General features: G+C 35.3%; 1 protein-coding gene across 3 annotated transcripts in view; it reads left to right on the forward strand.

Moving 5' to 3' along the window:
* Positions 1 to 23,491, forward strand: part of LOC117232940 (furin-like protease 2) — a 412,456-nt gene that overhangs the window by 168,604 nt on the left and 220,361 nt on the right. The gene's annotated exons all lie outside the window — the stretch shown is intronic.

Genomic DNA, 23,491 nt, shown 5'->3' on the forward strand with positions numbered 1-23,491 from the left:
GAAGTTACCACAGCGGTAACACTTACCCCGGTGGTCTAATGATCTTCTTCTTTTAGCTTCGGGGCCCGTCGATGGATTTCCTGCCGAAGGTGTTGGTTGATCGTCGTCAGGAAGAAGTTTCATTTCATCATGAAATTCGTCCTCCGTCTTAATATTATTCGCGAGTGTTAGTCGTCGAAAACGTTGATCTCGGGAGCTCAACATAATATAAAGGGCGAAGGCATTGATTAATTCGGGCGTCGTTAGATCTTCCAACTTCATCTGCAGCGACTACCATAAGCTCCTGGGGATTCGGTCTCTGACGGTTGTTCTCTGGATATCCTTATTAACGCCGAGGCTGCTGTCGCTTTTCCACCAAAACGTGAAAGGAATCGTTCCTTAAACGTTAGCCAGGTAAACTTTCCACCGCGCACTATTTGTGAAAGCCAATGCGCAGCAGGACCCTCTAGGGCAAGATTTAGAGCAGAAAATAACGCACTGTCTCGTAACGGGTGGTCTCGTATAATCAGATCGGTAGCTGCGCACCACGCGGTTGGATCGGCGCCCGCGACTTCGGGGTTAAAACGTGGTAACGCTACATTTGTAGATTCCGCATTCGGCCTTTGCACTAGCGTCTGAATTAACTCGCGCATGATACTCATATGCTCTTGGACTGTTATAACCGGCGCTGATCCCACTTCTGATGTCGGATTAAGGTTGGAATTTTGGGCGTTCGATGAATCTTCACTCAAATTTATCATCGCGGATATAGCTCATATTTATGGGTACAAATGGGGGCACTATAAGAGGCTATAAGTAATAGCGGCGATCGAATGGTCGAGATGTTGATGACAAGGAATTCAGGTTCGATAACGAATCCACGGTTCACGGGATGACGAATGCGATGTGATTCACGTATAACTCCACGTACAAGTAAAACTTATCTGCATGAACACCAAAAAAAAAATCCAAGTGGAACTGCCCTTATATATTCCTCTCTCCACCTCTCGAGTCAATCTTTGTTTTTAAGGAGAGCCATATAATCATTCCATACTTCCATCAGTTACGCGTCCCTCCCATGACCGTGGCTACGTTCAGTGACCCGCTATGTCACTTAGAACCCAAGCCCATCGTCATAAAGCCGGATTGGAACATTAAAACTATTTCTTATTTTTATTACTTAAGTATAGGTATAGTAAAAGTGTGGACCAGGGTATTGGGATTTTTCCCAACATTCCAAAAGGGAAGTCCCGATGTCCTTTCATCTCCGACATATATACAGGGTGGTTGGTAACTGGTGGTACAAGCGGAAAGGGGGTGATTCTACGCGAAAAAAGAAGTCGAAAATTTTTTTTTTATAAATTTTTCCATCGAGACAACGATCTACAGTGAGATTCGTTATAACGACACGTGATAAAGTGCACGCGTACCGAGCGAAAATTCAAAGTCGATTTTTTCGAAAACAAAGCCTCGAATGAAAAATTTTTATTCTATATTTTCGACTTCTTTTTTCGCGTAGAATCACCCTCTTTCCGCTTGTACCACCAGTTACCAATCACCCTGTATATATATATCTCGCACAATGTTTTATTATTAAATGGTATCTGAGATTATGGTCAGTGATCAAACGATTAATAACAAATTAACCAGTTCATTGGTTTTTCCGAATATAGAGCTCGTTACATTATCCTGTTCAAGAATCGTGGAAATATCAGTGGGTATTAAAATTCGATAACACGTTCCTCGTTAATGCTTCGCGCGGCACTAATCCGGCCGTTCAATTTTAATGCTAAATTATTTGCATGGCCCGGCATAAAACGACGAAGAACGAAGGTTAAATCGTGGGCCTCTTGATGGATTAATATTTGATCGCGGCTACTATAGATCTGCGCTGCTCTCTAATTGATAGCGAATAATTTGGTAATCTGACGATAACAACCAAACCGACCTCGTGTCTGTGCGCTAGACTGCATAATTAATTCCGGCGTTATCTTTCTGTTTCAGGTGAGTCTAAACCATGGAGGAAGCGAACGTGCACTGCCTTTAACTCTGAACACAAATGTATTACTCGTACAACCAGTGGAAAGTTTCTGATCAAACTTAGTAACAATAAGTGAAAAATCGCGATTTTAGGGAACACGAGTTTGGATATCTAGAATCGTTATAATTTTTTAAGAACATTACGTTAGAATGTCAAATTGGTACAATAATTTTCTTTTTTTTTTTTTTTTTGAGGATGACAACCTCGAAGCAATAGGGTAAAAAATTACTTAATCCATTTGCAAACGACAAATGGATAAAACAACATGCCATTGTTTTCTAAATTGGTCTTTTATAGAAACGATAACTGTGCATACTTTATGAAAGAAATGAAAACAAATTTGTTATAATACATAACTTGAGATACAATATATTCAATAGCATAAAAGTACTTAATTATCATCGACAGCGTTACGCACAAAAACTCCATAATAATTTCATTTCAGGTGCTTTTTATATTTTGAATTAAAAGCGAGTCGGAACAATTGGCGAACGTTGAAAGATGAAATGTGTTTAAAATTGTGAGATACGCGATCGAGGTAATCGGATTGTCGGCTTGGAAATTAAGCGTGCATTCGCGCACATTAAAATAGCGCAGCAATTATGTTTTATTCATGCGCTCTTTCAGAATGTACTTTTCCACAGCGATAAAGATACTCAGTGAAAATTGATGAAATCGATCATTTACGCTTTGTGTCGTGAATTGTAAATGGCAAATGTTCGTCCCGGGAGAGACATCGGCGGCATAATGAGCGAACAATCCAATGAAATTTATGTCATTTGGTGAAATTTAATGCGGTGGTATGACTTTGAGACTAATTAACTACGATCTTGTTACCATTACTATCTCCTATTGTCATAATCGTTTTTATCAATTCCAATTTCGATAATTGAATTTGTGCTTAAAACAGGCTGACGAAGATACTACGACACTTGTAGAGAAATTTTATTTATTTTCAATCAAAATTACGGGCACGCTTGTGTATAAATTCGTCACGAAACGAGAAACAAGTCGATATCCAATTAGCATGCTACCAAAAATGATCAGCGGTTGATTTGTCGAGGAATAATGGTGACCCGAGCCGAACTCGCGGATTTATTATACGCCTCTAATTGCCTGAGCTGGTGGAGCGTGGAATCGATCCTGCCGAGCACGTGTCGCGACTCAGCCCGGAAATTTTATCGCGAATCCACGTCAATTATGCGGAAACGAAAGATGACAACTCATTATTCGACCATCACGAACAACACTCGAGCCACTCATAGATACAGAACGAAGAAATCAATCGATCATGGTAAAAAAGAAGGGACGGAAGTATAAAAACGAGATGACGAATTAGAGAAACAAGAAGAAGAGCAGAAGGTAAAAAGAAGAGAGAGTTTTAATTAAAGCAATGGTAATTCAGCGAATTCCATCGACAACGAACGTCGGAAAAATTGGAAACGTACGGACAATTTATCAGCGAGGATTCGGTGGACGAAGAGACTGTAAATTTCATTTTCGATCAACGAACAATCTGGACACCGTACATTGTTAAGTAACTTAAGTTTGGATTTCGACATTTTTTTAACCTAATTGGCGTATAAATCTTATATGTTTGAACTTTCGATTTATTATAACGAGACACGATTATTATGATTATATTGGTCAATTTTGAAAGAACTATACTTCAAATAACGGAACACATGGTATACACGTACAATATCTTCGAGCAACTGATCCAGATGCAACTTGGAGTCGCTCGTTTTAAAACTCTTACGAACGCTTTCGTTGGTTGGTTCGATCCTCTCGAACGTGGCACGAGAACCGACATAACAAGGAAGAAGCTTCTTCCTGGTTCGAGAATCGCGTGGATCCTGGCCAGAATCGGTCCATCGTGCTCCGCGAACGAGCTACTCTAAGGTCCAATGGTCCAACAGGCTTTGCCAAAACGCAAGTTCGGAGAGCCGCTATTCCGATGCAAGCTTCCACGGAAGGAAGAAGAAAGAAAGTTTGCCATTGTGATCCGGATTATTCAACGAAGGAACGCGCCAGCCAAACCGTAGGCATAAGAGCCTCGCTAGATAGGAATCACAGTTACCCTTGGTTCTCGTCGACTTAACTTCGTTATCTGGAGGATAGGCAAAAATACAGAAGAAAATTTTTTCTTCCGTCTTTTTTCTTCTTCCTTTCTTGTTTTTCTCTTTTTTTCTTTTTTTTTTTGAAATTATGCCGTACGGAATAATTTGAATAAAGTTGAATCACGTGGTTGTAAATCGGTAGGTATATTTATAGTAGAAATATATTGTTTCCGGTCACTCTTGGAGGAGCACATAATTTTAACTTACGTTATACCTTTATTAATATTAATAATACCTTATATAATATAACCTTATAAAATACCTTTATTATTATTAATATTATACCTTTAGCTGCAATAATCGATGCGATATTGCTTTTAACCGGTGAATTAATAAATTATCTCAAATCAATATGAACCTGTTATTTTATTTGGTACAAAACGTCTTTTCAATTTTCAAATAAAGTTGTGGTTCTTTAAACTATTCCTTAACTTGAAAGGAATAATAGTCACTATATAGACAATGTAGCATATGTTACTTATAATTTCTTGTTTGTTGTATTGGTTTCTCAAATTCTTTTTTTTTAATTAGGTATTTGATCGAAATTACTTTACTTGAACCTAAACAATTTCAGTCCATGCAGTTTTACATGAAGACGATTATTAAATTACTTGAACTGAATTAGAGGTACGAGATTTATACAAATACGAATAATATTATAAATGTAGATATTTGCTGTATTCCATCGAATGCAATGACCAATAAAATAAACAAACAAATAACATTATAACATTAAATAATATATCAACGAATTTTACCATAAACAAATATAATTAAATATGATAACATCGCAATTAATTATTACGGTTCTGTTTCATTGAATATAATAAATATGTTACGGTAAACGCATTAAGCAAATAATTGTTTTAGTTGATGCGGCAAGATATGCATTTTATATTTTTAAACAATAAGGTCTGAAACGCAAAGTACTTAGCTATATGCAAATTTTCCATTGAAATTTCGAGTGTTACGCCTTATAATGAATTAAAAATTGCTATATACTTTCCAACAAAACGTTCCACGAAACTTTGTACTCCTTTTGTATGCTACATTATATAGTTACTGCTATTGGAATAATTGAATTACTGAAACAGAAATTAGAGAATGGTATTTGCTGAAGAAGTTAAACCATTGTTCATATTTTTTGATAGCGTATGAAATATTTGAATTTCCCGAATTAATGTAATTAACGAGTGCATTCTTCATCTGCGAAATCTGCTTGTATAGAAATACGATTGTCATCAATAATATCTCCTTCTAGAATGCTTTACACAACGCATACAATATGGACATAAAAGTTTTCTATAATCAATTTTTGACAGATAGTCGCTTAAAACGTGCACCCAGGTAGATGAAATATAAACTATTACCTAGGGTAAATCGGGAAATTTTATTAATGAGATACAAGGCTAATTAGATGGGCAGGCGTGAAATCGAGGAAGACTGCTGCTAGTAGATAAAAACCGGCTTCGAAAGATATCAACTGTAGTTGACGAGACTGAGAAACAAGAAAAGGGAAAATGCGAAAAGGAAAGTGGTAGGACGTGTAGTTCGTGTTATTGGTTGTACTTGATCTCATTCACGAGAGCGAAAGTAATGAGGTAATTAGCTTACGAGCATGAACAAAAGGGGCGGGGTGTGTGTATGTGTATTTTGAATAGAGTTACGAAGAAATAAGGTTAGTATTTTAATACACAAATTATTATAATTTAGAAAATAAGTCTTAATCGACGTTTTTGTATATACATTTTTTTAGAATCGACGCTATAGATATCTTCTATAGATATGTTTCGGAACATTCTGCTTTATGCATAAATGATTAATTAAATTGATATAGTGAAGATAAATATGTGTGTACAACTATGCGTGTATCTGAATAAAGATCAACGTTCGCCTACAATACTTTTGTATGTTGTATATTTTGTATATTGAAGGTATGTTTATAATAATTATTGCAAAATACTATGGAAAAGCGAGAACAATTGCAAATTCCATAAATATTTTAATTTTGTATGGCAACAAATATTTTGAGAACAAGAATTTTGTATGATTGTTTTAGTAGTCATTTATTATATCATTATATATTATATATATCTTATATTTTATATATAATTATATTATTACTATTGTATTAGTTATTAGAGTATTGTCGTAATAGTTTTCTTCTTCTATAAAAAACTCGAATAGTGATTATATGTATGAATATTGTCGTGTTTCAATGTGTCTAAAAGGGATAGCTAAGCTGCAATCGGCAGGAAACCAAAGGATTATAGTTGATCACATCGATAGAGATTTTTCCTTGATTCAAGGTTGCAAAGTTATTGCACGTTGGTGATATATGTCTCTGATGGATTTATACCAGTACGAATCCATTGATGGATTCGAACCACTGATAAAACATTTGTAGGCAACTAACGTTCAGTTTTTATCGACGAATACTGAAAGGTCGTAAAGACCGACAAAACTAAAAAGGATAAAAAATTGAAAACTTAAAAGGGATAAAAAATTGAGAATAATCTTCTTGCAACTTCTAGCAACGAGTTGTTACATCCATTATACTGCCTACAAGTGGTCATATGCATACCATACGTCACTTCTCTCATATATCGCTATCAGCAGATCGTTGACTTCCGAGCGGAAGAACGTTATTAATCCAAAAAACGGAAACTGGCTTGCTTCGCCATATATCGAAAGTTAATGGAGTTCCCAATGTTCTCTTCCTGCTCTTTTAACCACTACTTTCCTTTCGGCGTTAAATCATATTCGAAAATCACATTTATCAACGTGCCACTCGGTATATAGGGGTGTTTTGCGGTCTGGCCGATTCGCAGATTTCATGCCATCTGGCACTGTTACACCAACACTGTCTGACAAACGAACCACCAACGGCTATTCTTCTTCGTTAATTTTCCCCATCGTATCGAGAAAAAGTTCGTTATTATACATGTGTGATTCTGCTGTATTTTCTTTTTTATTTGCGCTTATTTATGATTGAATATTATATTCTCGTTTACGATAAAATATTCTATTAATTTGCATAGAGGTATCGTGGAATTAATTATCAAGTTATTTCAGAAAGACGTTTTTGCGTATCTTAAATCTAAAATAGTAGCTTTGATCAAATTTGTTGAAACAATTCTTAAGTATACATGACAATAACTGCACTATCTGATAATATTCAAGATTTTCATTTTCACGATCTCTCTCTTTCATTTTCATTTTCACGAGTCTTTTTTAAGTAATTACTATCTCTAACATACAAAATTCATAGGATCGATTTGGAAGGAACTGGGTGATCGAGAATGTATCAAAAGGGGAACCACAACGCAATCGAACGTCATCTTGCAGCGTTGCTTTATCAATCAGCGCGAAGTTCCTTTCGCCTATGTGCACGAGGGAGGTGTTGCCGAACTCCGAATTACCTCTCGCGACAATTTCTCACGTCTTGTCGACAAGACGCAAGGAAACGATCGACAGCCGGTAGTTCACGCTATTTGCCACGGTTACGGAAACGCAATGCTTTGGATGGTTGGCGCCGTTTAATTGGAACTCCGATACGTCGCTACATATTACGGAACCGTGAAGCGGAAACGACCCGGTGATTGCTCGTGTCTTCTTCTTTTTCCGTTTTATCGCACGTTGTGTGCCTTACAAATCACACATTTTCCTTCCGAACGCATGAAAAAAGTATCTTTTAGTTAAAGTTTGATTTCACCTGTTTAGTTCGATTATTGATGCACAAATTCTAAACACACACGAGTCCAGTTTTTGCTAGTGGATGAATTATTGGTTTAACTGTTTTCAGTTTACTTAGAGTTATAGCATATATGGCATATATATTAGAGCAAGCAAGGCTTCGCGAGATTATAAAGAAACAAAATTACTGAGCTTTTCAAAGGACTAAACCATTGAACTGTTTAAGTATCCCAAAATGTAGCTTTTGGACTTGTGGTGTTGTTCAACTCACTCATTCAAATACAATACAGTCCTAATTTAAAAACGACCTATGTAATTTCCATAGTAATTCGTTTAATCATATTCAATTCATTTCTTAAGTCGACGGAGAGGAAAGCTTCTAATCACTCCATTCAATCTGTTTCTCCATGGAACCCATGTATTTGCAACAGAAACAATTCTCCTTTCATTATCACGTCCCTCTATCACCGTTCGTACGTTCTAATTCAACGTAGCAAAAACTTGCTCAACTACGTGACAGCGGCGCAGATACGTATCCTCCAGCTAATTTAAGGGCAGCTACTGATTACCTCGGGATGACGTGACACTATTTAAGTTTCGGTTAATCGAGCCATCAGCTCGTCCAGCTAGAACCGTCTGCGATCTATTATGGTGGTTGATCATTTCGACTGTGAATATCAACTCCTTTGGTCATATACCACGTTTATTAGCGTCACTTTCTAAATGGCATACGTTCGCGGTGCTTGTTTTTCTTGGTCCAGGTCACCCTGAGAGTCTTATTCGGTCCATTTAACCCGTTAACACCTTTTCTAGCTAATTGCCAACTGAGCAAACACGAATCTCTATTCGCATTAAGTTTGATCGTTCAAGATAACAACATGAACGCTTGTGTTTGTGAATTAGCCTGGAATTGCGTAAAATCGAACGGTCGATGGGAACTTGTTAGCACGCGTGTTGATTATTAATTTTGTGTAAAAGAATTACAGTGGTAGATAAAAGTATTTGTACAGGTGGTTTTCGAAAAAATATAGACAGAGAAATATTTTCTGTGCTATTGATATATTCGACTCGTATATGTTTATTACTGTAGCGGTTTGTGTATAATATACAGTCACATGTATGTAATTTAATTAATATATTTATAGGGGGAAAAAGGAGGAGAGCATAATAGAAAATTTTATTTCTCTTCCTATTTCTACATTTTGATACTTTTGTCTCTAATTATTGAAGGAGGATAAACTGTTTCTGGAGCGTTTTGTCTATTTTAAGAAAAACTGAATTTCTGAATAAATAAATGATTTGTAAGTGAAATTGAATAGATGACAATATTTGAAGACGACCGTTGCTTCTAGAAAAGCTAATTGAATAAAATAGAACTGTCAGTAATGAGAATTGAATGAGAAAAGTGGATTAAGAACTACTTTTGTAGAAGCCGTGAAAGATTTAATCAAATTTTGTAACTTTATTTCCACTCACCTTTTTACAATAAAATTTGTTAAACATTTGGTAAAAATATGAAAGGATAAATAATAACTATATACACTGGCTTGTAGACGTAACTAAACATTTATGAATATATTACGTGTGTTACGTAAAACGTTTTTATATTGGTAAAGTTCTATATTTTATATGGTAAATATTACTTTTGCCAGTCGCCATATGTGGTATCATCTACTTTTAATTTTAATACAAGGAAAAGTAAAATAACATGCAAACAACGAATATCCACATATTCCCAAGTATTAAAATATTCAGCCAGCCGTTCAAAAAAACGAAGCATTGAAACGTTCGTCATTCTACTCTCCAACGTACCATATTCAAACAATCCACTCTGACGTACCATGAGACTCTCATAAAAAAAGCACCACTTCTTCCTATCTCCCCTAGCGATAACCCCAACTTGCCAGCACTCGCGGTTCCAGAGTCCGGAATTCCGTTCCCGACTCTTCCAATCCCCGCACGCACATTTCCTATAATATTCGTCCAGGGTGCACTCTTACGAAAAAGTAATTCTGTTAAAGTTCGCGAAAGAGACGCCATTCATCAAGCGAACGCTGAGCTGGAAGAATGTGCTTCCCTCTTTCGACAGGTTCTTTTCTGCAGAAAAACACGGCGACAGAAGTCACATATACACATATATATATATAGCAATGAGATCAAGTTCAATACGTATTTATACATTCGAATCAAATCTATTTGGGAAATTTTTAAATCCTTGAACTTTCGAACTATAGAATTCTGGAATGTACGAATTTTCAGTTACAACTTCATCACCCGCCACTTCGTTGCATGATAAACTCTTTATCTTTTGATTTTTTGATTTCCATATTGTATGGTAGGTTAAGAAGGATCTTCTAAATTGACAGAAAAATTTCTAACCTCAATGCAAGTATATGGTAGTATATGATGTGCTGGAAATATCGACTGGGGTTAGCGATCACCGGTCAATGTAGCGACTCACTTGTTTACGATGATCGTAGGTGACATACGACAAATATGTCGCAATTTTTTCTATGTACGTACACGTATGTATGCGACCCTGTGGTGTTAATGAGCGTTGCTTTCCCATATTCGCCTAATCAGCTTTCTCTTGCGGCCACGCGCTCAACGTCATGTACCGAATAGATCATAAATTATAGTCCCAGTATTCTAGGCATACGACGATGTCGAGAAACGAAAGATCTTCAGGATACCTGTCATTAAGTACAAGTTGCAATTGTTTAGAATAATAACTACAATTCGCGAATCAGGAAGTTGCACGCTACATTGGAAAAATGCATACGCCGGGATTGAAGTTCGAAGTGCTTTACAAAGAGAACTATGATGATACCTGGAAGATTTAAATGCGTGTTATTCTAATAAAAAATGACACATAACGTAGTGTAAGCGGCACTATTATTCCCATGCAAGAGGCTGTCCAGAGCGACGCGGCATCGATCGAAGCAGCGGCAAGATGGACCGAGGACGAGTCGAGAACACGTCTGGACATTGTGCTGACTATTAGTCGGTCGGAAATCAAGCAAATAAAGGGTTGCGAGACTGTAAGAGGTATCACGTTGAAATTAAAGAACATATAAATCAAACGGACAAACGCAAAAGGTTGCGCTCCTGGTTCATTTGGTGTCACTAAATATGCAAGATGGCGATGACGCGAGCGAATAGTCTTGACGTTTCTTCGACGCGGTGGATAAGTTAACGGAATTGGATCGTTGACGATCGAAATCAATCAAGATCTGTTGGTAGTCATACAGTTGCGCATACTACCGGACAGTTTCGAAACCTTCCGCTGCATACGATGAGCTGCCATCTCTCGAGACACTGTGAATTAAAATTGTGCAGGAATCCGACGCGCGAAGTGAAACGAGCCGAAACGCGGGGACGAAATGCGACGGTAGCGGGGAAGTCGAGACGCAGAAATGCGCGTCATCGCAAGGATCATCGTAAAAGAGGCGGATCAAGTGCAAATAAAGCCGATAACCCGAAAATTGGTTCTACTGTGAAGTATCTCAAGTGCGGTACTCTCGGACATTGTGCGAGAAACTGCCAACGAGTGCGAAGGCAGAAGTGTTGTGCTTATCGCGACATGAGAGAATGGCCTTTATTATGTTTGGGGACAAAACGTTGAGTGCGATGGTATTTCCGTGGTAGTGATGACGAGTCTGGGCAACCCCGTGCATTCTGCCAAGGCGTGTTCCTTTGTTCGGGAAGAGGCGATATTGTATGACACTCGTCGATGACTCCTCCGGCTGGTGCGAGGTTAGGTTCATCACCATTAACCACCAGGTAATAAGAAAATATTATAAAAAGTAAAATATATTACTGTCATATTTTTCAATACGTAATTTAGATTCCTAGTTTTATGATTCTATATGAAACATAGTAAGTGCTGCTTCTAATCATTACTTTGTTAATTTGTATACTTCAGTACATACAGTATACTTCGCATACTGTTAATGAGAACCAAATATGTCTGAATTCATATCTATATAGATGATCAACTTTCGAACTTACTTGCGATGTACTTGAGCTTATTACTGAGAAAACGAAACGGGCTGAGTTCGATTTCTTTCTAACATGGGCAAATTATGAAGACACGAGAAAGACGTTGCAGTCAATGGCTATGCAAAGTAGAAACTTTTAGTGGGTGAGCGAGGTGGAAAGCAAAAACTTTTTAGCCGATCCTTGAGTAAACTGCCCGAGGCTTCTTATGTCTCCTTTTCCTTCGATTTGCAACTTCATTAACCGCCACGACGATCTTTGCTACTTCGCCTCCTGTGGAAAAACTTGTCGGTCCTCGTACGATTTCTCGATTAAATTTGCTATATAGTCTTTGTCAGGTTGCTGTGATAAGGATGCCTGTCGATAATTTAAATAACCACTAGTGTCTTTTCGAGCGGATACTCTTCAAAAAGAAGCTTCCTGATGAAGCGGATGCAACACCGATGCTATGGATTTGAATTTATCGAGGGGGGTAGGTGAATCGTTGCCTTTCTGTGGTGAGGTGCTTGTACGTAGGTTGGTGGAATTTGAAGTGCGCTGGTGGCCAGGTTATGGTAGCTTGAAATTCACTAAATGTGTGGGGTTAAGATAGAGGTAGATCGTGTTACAATCTTTTTATTTGACGGTGGGAAGATTTGTTAAGAGAAGATAGATAGGAGAAATTTGTTATGGTTGTTTAAACTGCATAAACCCTTGATAAATAAAAGGATGAATTACGTTTTATTAATTTAAGGTAGGATAAATTTGTAAAAAGTTGTTTCTTTTTTACATTTATCTTCTCTTATTCTTACAAATACATTTCCTACATATAAAAGTACTGTACAATGTGTACATTACACATTGATTTCCTTCACTTTTTATATTTCTTGTGAAGCAGCAAGACATTTGATTTAAAAATTAATGGCTCGATATTAGCGGTTCAATCTGAATACTTTCATCTAAATCAATTGGCAGAAGTGTTGTATCGAGCGCAGATTTCAACTGGACTTCGGTGATCCTATAGATTTCGATAACGTTTCAAATCTATTTGAAATCTGACTGAAGTTTATTGGAGATATAGTCAACAGTATTGTGTTTCATACTTCGTCGTTGTGTACGGTGTGCACGTTCTCTGGTACAGTTATATGTCGCCGCTTCGAAGCTGTAGGAACAGGAATTACGTACCTTTCTATACTTTTCAATTTCTGGAGATTTTGAAAATCTAGCAATCCCCTTTTCCGTCACCTATTTCCAGAAAAATCGAAGAAATTCTTTAGTTCAGTACTCTAATAATAAGTAGAAAATCGATTTAGATAATAATATCGATTTACATTAAATACGTTTAAAAGGATTCTGTGTCGAATCTAATATTTCAGTTATTAATTAATTAATTTTATTTAGTATTCAACTAAAAGTAACATTTATTTGAATGTTTCATTATCTGAGAGAAATTTTTGGGTTTCTAAAAATTTGAAAATTTTAGTTTCATTTCGTGATAAAAGATGTTACAAACTTTTCGATCATAAATATATTCGATATAAATAACTGTATTTGGATCTCGATGCGAATATTCTGTTTCGCGTTTCGCGCAATGACAGAAACTTTCTTCCAGATATCCAGATATTATAAACGAATAACGTTTCCTTCCAGGCTAAAAGGTTTCGCATTCCCTCGGAAGGTATTTCTATCGGTAGCTCGAGGAATTCCAGTTATATTATTTCCGGATATGGATTATCGAGATAGCCTCATTTTCTTCGCTTGTTACATTCGTTCCACATGCGACTTCGACTCAATAAATACAGCGTCGCCAATCGCCTTTCTCATGAGGGATTATCTCAATCTCCATTATTTGCCGGACACAAAAACCCATTCATTATCTGCGGTTTTCTACGAATTCAGCGATTTCTGTTAGGGATTGCGACCAATCACTCATTGTTCTTGAAAAATGCAGACAATAATGACTTGTTGCAACCGGTTTCCACGTTTTATTACAGCTAATCTTTGTTCAATAACGAAGAAACGTTACCGTAGTCGATTCGATGAAAGAAAACAAAAGAAAGAAAAAATTTGTCAGGCGAATTATCTAGTCTTGTATGTGATAATTCTTATGAAAACGTCAGGCTATTAATAGTCATGAAAATTTCATAAACACGCGTCTGTATCAGAACTATCGAATAATCTCTGAAACGTTAGATACATATATCGATTGTAATGCATCCAGATAGAAAGTAGATTACACCGTCGGCTGTCTTAGATCTTGCGGCTATTGCAAGTGAACGTTGCATGATAATCTCGCTAGAAGGAATATCAAATTAGCTTTTAGCAACCAAAGTACAAACGATGCAACATAATCATTAGGTATCTTGTTACGTGGAAAATTTGCTCTCTCTAATCGTGTTATATAGGATGGCATATAACATGATTTACTTTAAAGATTACTTCAATACGTAAACGTAATAAATAATATTCACAGAAATATGTCGCAATCCATATGAAAATTTCGAAAATCTAGCAATTTAAAGATCTGAAACCTCGAGAATCTCAGAGTTTCAAAAACCTAGAAATCCAAAGTTCGACGATTCCAAGAACCTAGAATTCCGAAACGTGGAAAATTCGGAAATTCGAAAATTTGGAAGACCAAAGATGCGAAAATTCGGAAGTTCAAGCATTTGAAAGCTGGAAAATTTGAAGATGAAGGAATTCAAAAATTCGAGTCATTCTGTAGGTCTCGATCTCTCGAACGAAATGTATTCCACCGAAATCGATGCATCTGTATCTAACTCGAGCGGGTTGACGTATAACAAGCAAGGAATCATTGCCTTCGAGATGGAAGCCAAGAAGCGGTATTTTCGCTGATCCTATTCCTTGTGTACTTTCGGATATCGTGACATTGCCGCATACAGGGTGTCGTGTGAAATGGTTGCCGAAGGGAAAACAGCTCGAAGGCACTTGCAAACGTCGAAAGAAATTTGCCCCGAATGTTCTTACTTGAACGTGTTTGTTGTTTGCTTGGAATTCGTATCTTATTCCTTTAGAGGCTTTTTGTTTTCGTTTCTCAGCGAGGTTATGTCCTTTTTTTTTATTGACGAATTTGAATATCCCTAAAACATGCTCGTATTTTACATTTTTACCAGATATTCAAAACATTCTTTTCTGACATTTTAAAACATTTTGCTGACAACTTACAGTTTTAGGGTACTTATATTGTTTTCTTAAATAGGTTAGAATTTTCAAAAATGAATGATAGGATTAAATTAAAATCAATAAAATTCCTTCTTTTTTTAGATATGGGACATATACAAATGTACAAGTTGTCTTATATTTTTGTTTAGTATTGTGAAACTTTGAAAGAATCAAAGATATCCCTGGTAATCCACTAAAATGAATTAAGCTTTGGTAAAGCTGACGTCAGTTACAGTCAACAGTTTCACGAAATCAACAAAAGCAAAATCCAAATGCAGAGCGAATTGTACTAGGTTCAGAGTCATAAATAAAAATCCCAGCATAATCGATCTTATCGCCAATCGAGTCTTCTGACATGCTTGAAATTAATCGTATGTATTTAGTATTCGATATTCTCTTTTATGGTCCACACAAAATATATTCCGCGGGCTCATAATTCTTTGTGAACGCGTCGATACTGTTTGTCGGATGAGCAATGAGCAGTTTAATTTATTCGATACGAGGAGGAAATTAATTTTAAACAATGAAGCGACCGACCGATAATGCTTCCCGTACCGCATGCCAAATAAATGTCCTTTCGTTAAAAGACAAATTAACGTTTCGCGTTCATATTTCTCAATTCTTGTTCGATCAAAGATTAGCTATTGACATACCGATACTGTATAACAATAGCATCATGTTTCTTTTCTAGCCTTCATGTTGAACTGTTTAATTGAAACTTCTTAAAATTTTGCATTTGTCAACTTAGTTTGTGAGATTATGTTATTGGGCAAATATCTCTTTTTGGAAGAAAACTATTTTTGTATATTATTACTTATTTGTTGTTCAAAGTCTTTTACGCGATTGGTGTTTCGATATCGCTGGAAGTTATTTATAAAGAAAGATTCTGAAGATATTCCATTAGTATAATATGGTATTATTAAAAGCACTTGACTGGAGCCAGTGAAATGAACTGCGATTGATCAGACTTGCTTTAGGGAATGCTGCAATCTGTTAATTGCCGCTATTAACAGGTCGAAATACACCATAGTAGATGCATTAAGAATTAAATGGCGCTTGTAATGCAAGATTCACGGACCATTTTATGTTCGATTCGTTAAGTGACGATACTAATTGGATTTTGAAAAATTGAATAAAGCATTTGATAGGATAAATCTGCTCTGCGTTTTGAATTAAACGAAACTTATAATACGAGTGATTATCTGTTCGATTTATCGCACTTCCACGAGATAATTACAATTTTGGTAGATAATTACTATCTTTATGAAAAAATTTCAATAATTTATTGACGAATATGTAGTGAGGTTTAACTAATTTAGCCAAATTTAAGTAAATAAGAAATTCAATTTAATTATATACAAGTTTATTGCAATATCGATTATACGAGTTCTTTTTATTGTAAAATAATTCTTGCGTAAATGTCTTAATAATTCACTAATGATAATTCATATATTAACGCGGTAAATTCAACGTTGAAAGCCACGAAATCCCATTTGCATCGACTTAATATAAAAAATAGATCTATGTAGAGGAATTTAAAACCCTTCAGCAGTTCATCTCATATATGTTTCACGATGATCCAAATATTTCCTCTAAGGGTCAAGATATAGAATGCAATTTCGTGGCAAAGGAACCTAATTAAAGGAAACCAGTCTGTTAATCCCGGAATCAATTACGGTCGTCCTTGTATACGCCAGTCTTGAAGATAAGATTAATGTCGATCAATCGATAGTGCATTGGAGTATATCAATGTCCGCTCGTTATGATCCCTCGTTTGAGCGTGACGTACAGCCAGGTAAATGTATACAAGAAGAGAGGGTATAGGGAGATTGTAGAATCAGATCTACATATAGACAGCTTCTGAATTGATCAAAGGCGAACTATCAAATGTATGTAAATATCTGTATTTTATTCGCTATCTAATATAATCCCTTTAATCGATTCATTGAAATATTGTATAAAAATCCATGAGTTAATAGCAGATCAAGAACATCGTTTGCTTTCAATTGCAAAATATTCTCATTTTATATTTATATCTAACAGTTAATTAAAACATGAAAGTTTCATAATAAAAGCGAATAATTTTTCTTTCTAACAAAGAAATGTTCTACTCCTACGTATTGTTTTAGAGGCCTATAACGTCATAATACGAGCAATGACATCGTTCGAGAGCGTAATTCTTTAATTTCAACGAGTTTGAAAAAATACTGGAAATTTATATACAATTCCTTGAAGAGTCGTTTTGGAGCCATAGTAAACTGTTCTTTTCACTGTCGTAATTGCTACATTAAAAGCTAAGTGTCTAATTGGCATTACGTTCTCGAGAAGAATCCTTGGGAAAATTGTTTCTCCCTTTGCTGCTGGAAACAGGAAAAGAGTAAACCTTTGCATCGTGAAAACTTCAACAAACGATATGTTAGTTACAATTACCTGTGCTCGCTCTGAAAAGCCGTCTTTGTTGCTACATTTTTAGAAATCCATCGAAATTCTTCGTGACCTGTGTAACTGTATTAGCCATATAATTATAAGAGTTACGTTCCGAAATTTCGATTATCCTTCAAAATGACTTTTATTCAAACAATTAAGATTTATTAATTACAATACGGTTCATTAAGAATTTTATTCTATTTTATGTTTCAAAGAATATTAATGGATATAAATATAAATTTTGGGTTTTAAATAGATTTAAAAACTCCGTAGTTACAAGCTACATTAAAATTGAAAAATGACACTGAAATACGTAACAAATGAGACACAAGCTATAAAAATCATCGTACTCTATAAGTTATTGCAAATGGCGCAGTTTCAAGTTAAGCATCGCGACGTCGTACTCTCATTTTGTGGTAATTTCGATTTTAATGACCACATAACGGAAATTTGTTGCACAGCTTAAAAAGCTTTAGCTTTCCTTATACGCCTCTTCAACTACTTTAAGAGCTATTTTAAGGCTATTCCACCTTGTATTTCATTCTTGTCAGATCTATTTTGGAACATACTTCGTTTAAAAGTGTGCGAATATGTCAGAGAATACAGTTTTCGTAAAAGAACAACGGCAACAATGGCCCAATTCATTCATAAACTGAACAGAAGACGTGAGACTTTCTCATGACACTATTTCGTCATACCTTTCGTAATCTTTCTTAACTGTTTATGTGTAACGCCATTAAAATGCAACACATTTTACGTTCTGTTGTTCAGAACCAACGTTCTTTAATTCTCTACGAGTGGAACTAGAATTTTTAATTACTCTGACAGTTTTGTATCATGGCCATATCTCATATTAATATTCGATTTTTTTTTATTGTATTTATACTAGAGTTCCGTATACGCAAAATATTTTGTTGTATTTATTAACTATTTCAATTATTAATATTGCATTAAATAGTACTTGAAAGTCTTTCTGTTCTTTACTTTATGTATGCCTGCTTCATTCTGTGTGTTCTATTTATTTAAGTTTTATATTCATCAAACAATGAATGTCTTGCTTTACATTATTACTAAAAGAAACATTGAAAAATAAAATTCTAGTAACTTGATTTTCAAGATTTTCTTCTGGTTGGTTGTTTTACTAATAAACAAATTCACCCTATACTTTCCACTCGCTTCCTTTTAATGTGTCGCTCCGATTACAGTCTTTTGAATTCTACATTCGTTATCAGTAAAACACGATGTAAAAGAGGGTATTGCCCTTTCATTATCGACTCGTTAAAGCAGCTGCTTTTAAAGTCCATGGAAAATTAAGTCTTTTAATGTGAACTGCAAGTGAGTACGTTCTGTTCAGTTTCTATCAGTAACTAACCGCTCCTATGTAGATATAAAAAATTCTTTCATGTATTGGGAACTTTTATTAAATGTTCCCTCGTCACGAACATCTACTTCTAAAGTAAAATAATTTTCATAATTTTAACAAGAAATTGATGTCAGATAGTTTATAGATTTATAGATTTTCTGTCTTAATCTTACTGGACTACTAATATTTCTCTAATTATGAGAAAAATGAACTTTTACTGATTACTGATAGTGTTGTAAATATCGAAATATCGTAAATGAGTGACAAATGAAAATTAAACGAGTAAATTATTAAATTTCGTAAATTTGCTGCTGTAAGGAAGACACACATAATTAAAATTATTTTGATGCTATTTCATTTTAAGTGAAATTTGCAATTTTATTAAGAACACAGATTTATGATATAATCAATTAATCAAAATTTACAATACAACGTTATTTATATTCTATATGAAGAGTGAAAGAATTAAAACGGATTAGAAAGTATGCAATTAGGGTGAAAGATGAGAAAGAATACATGGCAAGTTATTTAAATGTTACCGTAAAATTTACTCTTCACAAGCCTTAAGTAGCCAAAGGATTCATTAAGAAGTAAAGTTCGTTTCTTCGCTTTTGCAGAGTGAACCTCTTTACCTCTGCGCAGTCAACGTCTTCTCTTTTACGTTGTCAACCATCTTACCTTTGCATAATCAACCCCTTCGTTCTTACGCAGTCAACCTTTTTATCCTCGCACAGTCAGCTGTTTGCTGGTTTCTCGTCAGTCATATTTTCCACTAATATGATAATTAAGAAATTAGACGGAAATAAAATTCAAAACATTTTTAATCTACAACACACGTTGTTTCTAAGTACTCGAATTAATTAGAAATAGATTAAAATAAAAATAAATTGGAGATTATTTGCATTCTATGCATTTCTGTATCTCTAAATTTGTCATTTTCTATAAAAATTCGCTATCTGATCATCACTTTCTTCTGCTTTCCAATTTACGCAATTAACCAGTGTTTCTTCCGAACGGTTCATTATTGCATACGGTATAGGAAAATAAGTTGCAAACCGTTATCTATCGATCACCAAGCAAACTTAAGTATCTATATACATTCTACCCAGTTAACCTCTGTCCACGGTCGTACAAACTGGTACTGCCATTCGTTAGTCGGCCGTCTCGTCCGCTTATTAAGCTTTCGAGTCATCCTCGTGTAGATAAGCCTCGAACTTTGGCCCCGACGTATGTAAGGGGGTGTGTCGTTAAAATTATATGTCCGCGAACGAACGTTCCACTGACTGGCAGTTAATTTACGAGAGGAGAGCCAGGGCACGTCGTTTCGGGCTTATCATTCCGCCGACGAACCCTCTATAGAGCTTCGCGTGACGATCGAAACTACATAGTTCTGTCCTGATCCACTTTAAAGCTGTTCGTAACCCAAAAGCATTCTCTCTCTCTCTCTCTCTCTCTCCTTCATTCGGTTAGATTCCTTCTACTATTTTCCTTATTCTCTCTATCAAGTCATTTTGTGAATCTTATTCCGTAAATGGTAGTCGAGAATCATTCAAAACGATAAAAAATACGCGAAAGCATTCGAAAATGCAGTTCGCTAAATCCATCGTGTGATAAAAGAAGTTTTACCATTTTGTTTTTAAATAATTGCTAAACGAAATAAGACATATGTACTGTGCGGAGGTGGAAATGAATGGATCCTGAAAGGAATGCCGGATTGATTGATATTGATCGAGTGCAGCATAGTGCAACATATACAAAGAAAAGAACGTAACATCACCCGCGAGATTTCTTTCCGTGTCTGTGTTATACATATGAATATTTAATATGTATATATGAAAATATATTTTTATGATACGACGCATGATTCGTCGCACTGCATTTTGTAATACTTCTGTGCATCTTTGTCAGTTCTCGATTTCCATCTTTTACACGTATATATGTATATGTATTTTTTATTAATAGTTTATTGAATCATTCCAGTTATGTGTGAAATACATCGACCAAGTGACCACATACAATTGCTTTATAAATGTGTGTCCTCAATAGTATTTTTAATTAATTTTAGTTTAAACAGCGTTTTTTACGTGTTTTTTCTGTAATTTCCTTGATTTGTAGATATGTAAGTATGTTCATTTATAAATATGCGTGTAAATGTGTCAGTAACTGTGTTGATAGTGAAAATGTAGATGAAGCTCGGTTTGTGATATTTTCACGTTACGTATAATTTACCTCTCAAATGATTTTTATTATTATAGGTTGCGTTTATTACGATTGACATTTATTAAATTGACAGTTACGTAACTGACGTATTGTAGCATATCGCGTATTAACCATAATCAACGTTCGCTATATCAATGTCAGCTAACTTAAACTTCTCTATTGTGCTTTGATAGTTTTCGTGTTGTTGTGTTTTTAATACTGATTTTCCAAGTCATACTTTTTTGAAACGTATCTGTACATTTCGTAAATATTTACACATACGAAGAACTATGTCTACAAGATGATTAAATTTCATACTGCAAGTATAAAGTTGATAAATTTCTTAAGTTTTCGATAATAACTAGCTTATTAATACATTTCCCGATTATATCGATATAAAGAACCTGCGATTGAAAATAACTGCAATTTCAAACAATGAAAAAAGAAACACGCTATCAATTCAGCATACATGTTATGTTTATTTCAAAGGTTTTTCAAAGATGCAACTTATTTGAAAAATTTAAATAAGGTCAACTCTAACATAAGTTACAGCACTGTAAACACCACCACGATGTAGAATTGAGCTCTAAAATGTGTTACCACTATCATAATAACCATATTTACGATTTTTTCGATTTTCTGCATTTCCCTCGGGTTGCGCTCTATTTCTATGCAAATTTATTTAATCCTACGATCTCGCGTTTGAATTTTTCTGTTCGTCTCTCTCCCCCCGTCCCCTTTCTCTCTCTCTCTCCTTTCTTCTTTCTTCTTTGCTAAATGTCGGGCGTATGCAGCTTATTCGTTCGAGCGTCGTAGGAAATCCTATCATATAGTAGCTTAATTGTCAAATTGCTTAATAAGAAGTCAATTACGTGGACGATAGTACATTCACGGTGTGCCGATGTGCCACGGGGTTGATATTATCGCGATACCGCTTGAGCATCGCATTTTTAATCGGACGTCTGTAATTAAGTAATGGAAAACGACTGAATTCTTCGTCTTTCATCAGCCTCTGTTCTGGATTTAACCTTAGGGTAAGCGGAAATCCAAAAGTATTTAACGTTATTTGCACGTAAAGATATGTCAAACAAAGAATTATCAAAATCATTTCGTCGAGGGTATCTTTATTGTTAGTATTGTCTAAAAGTTTCTTTTTTTCAAGAACATGAACATTTAAAAATATACGATGAAAATATTTGTTATTTTTGATAGTTTAAATTTTGAGATTTTATTTTGATACATTGTCTTTATTATGAATTGCTGTTTAAGCCTTTCATATATCGTATTCGATCATAATTATCGACAGAGGTATCGTAATTATAAAAAAATTACATTGGAAAAGTTACTAAGAACCAAATAGTCGAGTTATCGATAATTGTCTGAAACTTGTTTCCTGAAGCAATTTCGTTCTTTTAACAATTTACATAAATTTATTCTTTTAGTTGTAACATGCTATTCGTTTCAAAATGATTTACTGTATTGGTTGTGTAATTTTTCTTCCGCCAGTAAATTGTTCATTTACAGCAGAAACCAATTTCATTGGATCTCAGTAAGAAACGTTTCCTTTGGAATACTTGCTATTCATTGCATGAAATATTTCACCTAATTCCATCTGTTAATTTCTTAAGTAAAACGGCGTGTACACATTTTTATTTGTAATCTTAAGCATTTCGCCCGTTATATACAGCGCCCGTCTCAGTTATACCGGCGAAGAGAGGCGTACATTTACATTCGTAGAAAGTTTTTAATTAACTTTAGTTGCTCTGGCCTATTTCAGGGCTTTTCAAGTTAAACCACTGGCGGATAATTGGAAGTAACTCAATTAACGAATAATCGCGAAGGTTAAGTAGCAACGGACGTCACATTGAAACGTAAACTAAAAGTAGAAATTATGTTACCTTTAGCCATTACTTGTGAAGCTTTCTTCAAGTTGAGAAAAATTCACTTCGTGATATTTCCCATTCTAAACAATGATTATTATTGGAAGATGCACAATCTAGGTAATGAAGGTTTCATGGAATTTGTTGAAAATTCCAAACAATATCGCCGTTTCTTCGCGAATCCCTTGCTCCACGTTTTGTCGTGATTACGAAGAAAATAAGCGTGTAGATGTAACGCATTGATTTCCTATACAGCAGCAAGCTGGTAGGAGCGATTAAATTATAAAACTCCGCGTGTTAAATTCTCGACGGAATGCAGGAAATTAATTCTGCAACGAATGAAGAGATGGTCGCGCTCCCCTGGGGCACCATTGTTCTGCAATAACTTCTAATAATTTTCTGTCACCACGGGGCTTCCGATATTATTATCCACTGGTTCTGTTAATGGTGTACTTCGTACATCCTAAATGTGTACGATCAGTCACGAAAGTCGACATACATTGTACAATTTTGTTTTGCCACTTTAAGGTACGTATATATTGTTAAAATCTAACATAATTTATTCATCTTCGAACGAAATATCTTCCAAAGGACAGATCATTAATAATGTATCGTCACAAATGCA

Source organism: Bombus vosnesenskii, unplaced genomic scaffold (genome assembly GCF_011952255.1).
Source record: "Bombus vosnesenskii isolate JDL3184/JDL3185 unplaced genomic scaffold, Bvos_JDL3184-5_v1.1 scf7180000013294, whole genome shotgun sequence".
Taxonomy (NCBI): Eukaryota; Metazoa; Arthropoda; class Insecta; order Hymenoptera; family Apidae; genus Bombus; species Bombus vosnesenskii.